The sequence below is a fragment of the Rhinoderma darwinii genome (assembly GCF_050947455.1).
Source record: "Rhinoderma darwinii isolate aRhiDar2 chromosome 4 unlocalized genomic scaffold, aRhiDar2.hap1 SUPER_4_unloc_9, whole genome shotgun sequence".
Classification (NCBI taxonomy): domain Eukaryota; kingdom Metazoa; phylum Chordata; class Amphibia; order Anura; family Rhinodermatidae; genus Rhinoderma; species Rhinoderma darwinii.
In genome coordinates this window covers 151,501-157,500 of record NW_027461764.1, presented here as the reverse complement: position 1 = coordinate 157,500, position 6,000 = coordinate 151,501, and the positions used below count along the sequence as shown (strand labels likewise).

The window sequence follows — 6,000 nt, the reverse complement described above, 5'->3', positions numbered from 1 at the left end:
TGATAAAACATAACAACTGCGTGGAACTACAGCCGCCAACAAATGGACAATTGCAACACAGAGATGGCCTCCACATTAGCGTCTTAACAACAGTCAGCGGGTAATAGGCTACCCCTCTCTTTTGGAGGTATGGCAGCAGAGTGGCGCAGCGGAAGCGTGCTGGGCCCATAACCCAGAGGTCGATGGATCGAAACCATCCTCTGCTAAGTGCTCTCTTTTACTCACGCCCCCTGTTACAATTTGGCCATTATCCCCGGTCGGAATCACATGTTTTTCTCGTAAAAATAGAATAGAGACCCCCGATCCCTGACCATCTCATTTTCACGACCTTCAGACTATGCTTTTTATACACGCAACCTCCCAGTTTCTCATGCCACATGTTTTCGCCTTTGCAACAAAGTGGCACAGGCAAAGGCTTTTGGGCCCACAACCAAATGGGCCATTGGATCTAGACCATCTTTTCTACGTTGCGACTTTCTTATTTAAATCATTCTGATTTCTTTTCTCTTCCCACAATTCTTCACTCTGTACACTAACGACTCACCTATACTTTTACACCACCCGGCACCCTGTAAGCTCCACGCTCCTTCTGCTTTTACGGGAGAAAGACATCCACACTTAAAAAAAAAAAAAAAAAAAAAAAGCTTAAAGCTACAGGTTGAAAAGTATGTGATGATCACAATTGTGGTGAATCAGGCACCCCAACATGGAAACCAGCATGGACCCCAACATGGACTGCCAGAAGGGGGATTAGCTCAAATGGTAGAGCGCTCGCTTAGCATGCGAGAGGTAACGGGATCGACGCCCGTATTCTCCAAAGTTTTGGTTTGCCGAGTTTTTCAAAGAGCGGGACAATTCTCCTCTGTTTCCCTACTCATGTAACTCATTTGCAAGCTTAGGAAGCACCCGACAACCAGCTCGGCAAGCCTTCGATAGCTCAGCTGGTAGAGCGGAGGACTGTAGTAGAAAATCAGCAATCCTTAGGTCGCTGGTTCAATTCCGGCTCGAAGGAACTTTTGTTAGTCTCATAGATGATGTTTCAACCTGTCGACAAATGCTCTCCCGGTGCCCTCGTCTTCTATCTATTTTCAGAGGGGTCTCTTGTTTGTGTTGGGTATTTGAAATGGGCATCCAACCGAAACTCTCAGTTGAGAGCCACAGTAGGACTTTCTGTAACTCTGACATGCAACTGAAACAAAAAGAGGGTACAATCATCCCTGGGTGGGCTTGAACCACCAACCTTTTGGTTATCAGACAAAAAAAAGTTTTCACAACCTTCAAGCTTTGCTTGAACCTCCCAGTTTCTCATGTCATGTGTCATCTTCTTTGAAACAGAGTGGCGCATGGAAAGACATTTAGGCCCACAACCAAAGAGGGCCAAAGGCTCTGGACCATTCTTTCTACATTGCAACTATGTCATCCAAATCACTGGGATTTTTTTCTCTTCTCAAAATTTTTCACACTGTACATGTTGAAATGGTCTTACAACCGGTGCCCTCCTCTTCTGGCCGAAACTTTAAGTTGAGAGGCACCATAGGATTTTCTGTAACATGCAACTGAGACAAAAAGAGGACACTGCCGTCCCTGGGTGGGCTTGAACCACCAACCTTCCGGTTAACAGCCGAACGCGCTAACCAATTGCGCCACAGAGACAACCACGCTCCCCCACTTTGATTAAAGTCGTAAAAAAGCCACAACATGGTAAATGGAGTATGTTTCTTAGAGGACCTTCTGATCAACACAATAAAAAGAAGAGAATGATAAAACATAACAACTGCGTGGAACTACAGCCGCCAACAAATGGACAATTGCAACACAGAGATGGCCTCCACATTAGCGTCTTAACAACAGTCAGCGGGTAATAGGCTACCCCTCTCTTTTGGAGGTATGGCAGCAGAGTGGCGCAGCGGAAGCGTGCTGGGCCCATAACCCAGAGGTCGATGGATCGAAACCATCCTCTGCTAAGTGCTCTCTTTTACTCACTCCCCCTGTTACAATTTGGCCATTATCCCCGGTCGGAATCACATGTTTTTCTCGTAAAAATAGAATAGAGACCCCCGATTCCTGACCATCTCATTTTCACGACCTTCAGACTATGCTTTTTATACACGCAACCTCCCAGTTTCTCATGCCACATGTTTTCGCCTTTGCAACAAAGTGGCACAGGCAAAGGCTTTTGGGCCCACAACCAAATGGGCCATTGGATCTAGACCATCTTTTCTACGTTGCGACTTTCTTATTTAAATCATTCTGATTTCTTTTCTCTTCCCACAATTCTTCACTCTGTACACTAACGACTCACCTATACTTTTACACCACCCGGCACCCTGTAAGCTCCACGCTCCTTCTGCTTTTACGGGAGAAAGACATCCACACTTAAAAAAAAAAAAAAAAAAAAAAAAAAAAAGCTTAAAGCTACAGGTTGAAAAGTATGTGATGATCACAATTGTGGTGAATCAGGCACCCCAACATGGAAACCAGCATGGACCCCAACATGGACTGCCAGAAGGGGGATTAGCTCAAATGGTAGAGCGCTCGCTTAGCATGCGAGAGGTAACGGGATCGACGCCCGTATTCTCCAAAGTTTTGGTTTGCCGAGTTTTTCAAAGAGCGGGACAATTCTCCTCTGTTTCCCTACTCATGTAACTCATTTGCAAGCTTAGGAAGCACCCGACAACCAGCTCGGCAAGCCTTCGATAGCTCAGCTGGTAGAGCGGAGGACTGTAGTAGAAAATCAGCAATCCTTAGGTCGCTGGTTCAATTCCGGCTCGAAGGAACTTTTGTTAGTCTCATAGATGATGTTTCAACCTGTCGACAAATGCTCTCCCGGTGCCCTCGTCTTCTATCTATTTTCAGAGGGGTCTCTTGTTTGTGTTGGGTATTTGAAATGGGCATCCGACCGAAACTCTCAGTTGAGAGCCACAGTAGGACTTTCTGTAACTCTGACATGCAACTGAAACAAAAAGAGGGTACAATCATCCCTGGGTGGGCTTGAACCACCAACCTTTTGGTTATCAGACAAAAAAAAGTTTTCACAACCTTCAAGCTTTGCTTGAACCTCCCAGTTTCTCATGTCATGTGTCATCTTCTTTGAAACAGAGTGGCGCATGGAAAGACATTTAGGCCCACAACCAAAGAGGGCCAAAGGCTCTGGACCATTCTTTCTACATTGCAACTATGTCATCCAAATCACTGGGATTTTTTTCTCTTCTCAAAATTTTTCACACTGTACATGTTGAAATGGTCTTACAACCGGTGCCCTCCTCTTCTGGCCGAAACTTTAAGTTGAGAGGCACCATAGGATTTTCTGTAACATGCAACTGAGACAAAAAGAGGACACTGCCGTCCCTGGGTGGGCTTGAACCACCAACCTTCCGGTTAACAGCCGAACGCGCTAACCAATTGCGCCACAGAGACAACCACGCTCCCCCACTTTGATTAAAGTCGTAAAAAAGCCACAACATGGTAAATGGAGTATGTTTCTTAGAGGACCTTCTGATCAACACAATAAAAAGAAGAGAATGATAAAACATAACAACTGCGTGGAACTACAGCCGCCAACAAATGGACAATTGCAACACAGAGATGGCCTCCACATTAGCGTCTTAACAACAGTCAGCGGGTAATAGGCTACCCCTCTCTTTTGGAGGTATGGCAGCAGAGTGGCGCAGCGGAAGCGTGCTGGGCCCATAACCCAGAGGTCGATGGATCGAAACCATCCTCTGCTAAGTGCTCTCTTTTACTCACGCCCCCTGTTACAATTTGGCCATTATCCCCGGTCGGAATCACATGTTTTTCTCGTAAAAATAGAATAGAGACCCCCGATCCCTGACCATCTCATTTTCACGACCTTCAGACTATGCTTTTTATACACGCAACCTCCCAGTTTCTCATGCCACATGTTTTCGCCTTTGCAACAAAGTGGCACAGGCAAAGGCTTTTGGGCCCACAACCAAATGGGCCATTGGATCTAGACCATCTTTTCTACGTTGCGACTTTCTTATTTAAATCATTCTGATTTCTTTTCTCTTCCCACAATTCTTCACTCTGTACACTAACGACTCACCTATACTTTTACACCACCCGGCACCCTGTAAGCTCCACGCTCCTTCTGCTTTTACGGGAGAAAGACATCCACACTTAAAAAAAAAAAAAAAAAAAAAAAAAAAAAAGCTTAAAGCTACAGGTTGAAAAGTATGTGATGATCACAATTGTGGTGAATCAGGCACCCCAACATGGAAACCAGCATGGACCCCAACATGGACTGCCAGAAGGGGGATTAGCTCAAATGGTAGAGCGCTCGCTTAGCATGCGAGAGGTAACGGGATCGACGCCCGTATTCTCCAAAGTTTTGGTTTGCCGAGTTTTTCAAAGAGCGGGACAATTCTCCTCTGTTTCCCTACTCATGTAACTCATTTGCAAGCTTAGGAAGCACCCGACAACCAGCTCGGCAAGCCTTCGATAGCTCAGCTGGTAGAGCGGAGGACTGTAGTAGAAAATCAGCAATCCTTAGGTCGCTGGTTCAATTCCGGCTCGAAGGAACTTTTGTTAGTCTCATAGATGATGTTTCAACCTGTCGACAAATGCTCTCCCGGTGCCCTCGTCTTCTATCTATTTTCAGAGGGGTCTCTTGTTTGTGTTGGGTATTTGAAATGGGCATCCAACCGAAACTCTCAGTTGAGAGCCACAGTAGGACTTTCTGTAACTCTGACATGCAACTGAAACAAAAAGAGGGTACAATCATCCCTGGGTGGGCTTGAACCACCAACCTTTTGGTTATCAGACAAAAAAAAGTTTTCACAACCTTCAAGCTTTGCTTGAACCTCCCAGTTTCTCATGTCATGTGTCATCTTCTTTGAAACAGAGTGGCGCATGGAAAGACATTTAGGCCCACAACCAAAGAGGGCCAAAGGCTCTGGACCATTCTTTCTACATTGCAACTATGTCATCCAAATCACTGGGATTTTTTTCTCTTCTCAAAATTTTTCACACTGTACATGTTGAAATGGTCTTACAACCGGTGCCCTCCTCTTCTGGCCGAAACTTTAAGTTGAGAGGCACCATAGGATTTTCTGTAACATGCAACTGAGACAAAAAGAGGACACTGCCGTCCCTGGGTGGGCTTGAACCACCAACCTTCCGGTTAACAGCCGAACGCGCTAACCAAGTGCGCCACAGAGACAACCACGCTCCCCCACTTTGATTAAAGTCGTAAAAAAGCCACAACATGGTAAATGGAGTATGTTTCTTAGAGGACCTTCTGATCAACACAATAAAAAGAAGAGAATGATAAAACATAACAACTGCGTGGAACTACAGCCGCCAACAAATGGACAATTGCAACACAGAGATGGCCTCCACATTAGCGTCTTAACAACAGTCAGCGGGTAATAGGCTACCCCTCTCTTTTGGAGGTATGGCAGCAGAGTGGCGCAGCGGAAGCGTGCTGGGCCCATAACCCAGAGGTCGATGGATCGAAACCATCCTCTGCTAAGTGCTCTCTTTTACTCACGCCCCCTGTTACAATTTGGCCATTATCCCCGGTCGGAATCACATGTTTTTCTCGTAAAAATAGAATAGAGACCCCCGATCCCTGACCATCTCATTTTCACGACCTTCAGACTATGCTTTTTATACACGCAACCTCCCAGTTTCTCATGCCACATGTTTTCGCCTTTGCAACAAAGTGGCACAGGCAAAGGCTTTTGGGCCCACAACCAAATGGGCCATTGGATCTAGACCATCTTTTCTACGTTGCGACTTTCTTATTTAAATCATTCTGATTTCTTTTCTCTTCCCACAATTCTTCACTCTGTACACTAACGACTCACCTATACTTTTACACCACCCGGCACCCTGTAAGCTCCACGCTCCTTCTGCTTTTACGGGAGAAAGACATCCACACTTAAAAAAAAAAAAAAAAAAAGCTTAAAGCTACAGGTTGAAAAGTATGTGATGATCACAATTGTGGTGAATCAGGCACCCCAACATGGAAACCAG

The 6,000-nt window shown here is 45.5% G+C and overlaps 5 non-coding genes across 5 annotated transcripts; 3 read left to right on the top strand and 2 right to left on the bottom strand.

The window, feature by feature from the left end:
- Window positions 1-926: 926 nt before the first annotated feature.
- Window positions 927-1,012, top strand: TRNAY-GUA (transfer RNA tyrosine (anticodon GUA)). Its single transcript is given in 2 exon segments — window positions 927-963; window positions 977-1,012. It is a non-coding gene; the product is annotated as a tRNA-Tyr (tRNA).
- A 567-nt stretch (window positions 1,013-1,579) lies between these two features.
- On the bottom strand, window positions 1,580-1,653 carry TRNAN-GUU (transfer RNA asparagine (anticodon GUU)). Its single transcript has one exon. It is a non-coding gene; the product is annotated as a tRNA-Asn (tRNA).
- Window positions 1,654-2,690: 1,037 nt separating this feature from the next.
- On the top strand, window positions 2,691-2,776 carry TRNAY-GUA (transfer RNA tyrosine (anticodon GUA)). Its single transcript is given in 2 exon segments — window positions 2,691-2,727; window positions 2,741-2,776. It is a non-coding gene; the product is annotated as a tRNA-Tyr (tRNA).
- Window positions 2,777-3,343: 567 nt separating this feature from the next.
- On the bottom strand, window positions 3,344-3,417 carry TRNAN-GUU (transfer RNA asparagine (anticodon GUU)). The gene has a single exon. It is a non-coding gene; the product is annotated as a tRNA-Asn (tRNA).
- A 1,038-nt stretch (window positions 3,418-4,455) lies between these two features.
- On the top strand, window positions 4,456-4,541 carry TRNAY-GUA (transfer RNA tyrosine (anticodon GUA)). The gene is given in 2 exon segments: window positions 4,456-4,492; window positions 4,506-4,541. It is a non-coding gene; the product is annotated as a tRNA-Tyr (tRNA).
- Window positions 4,542-6,000: the final 1,459 nt, after the last annotated feature.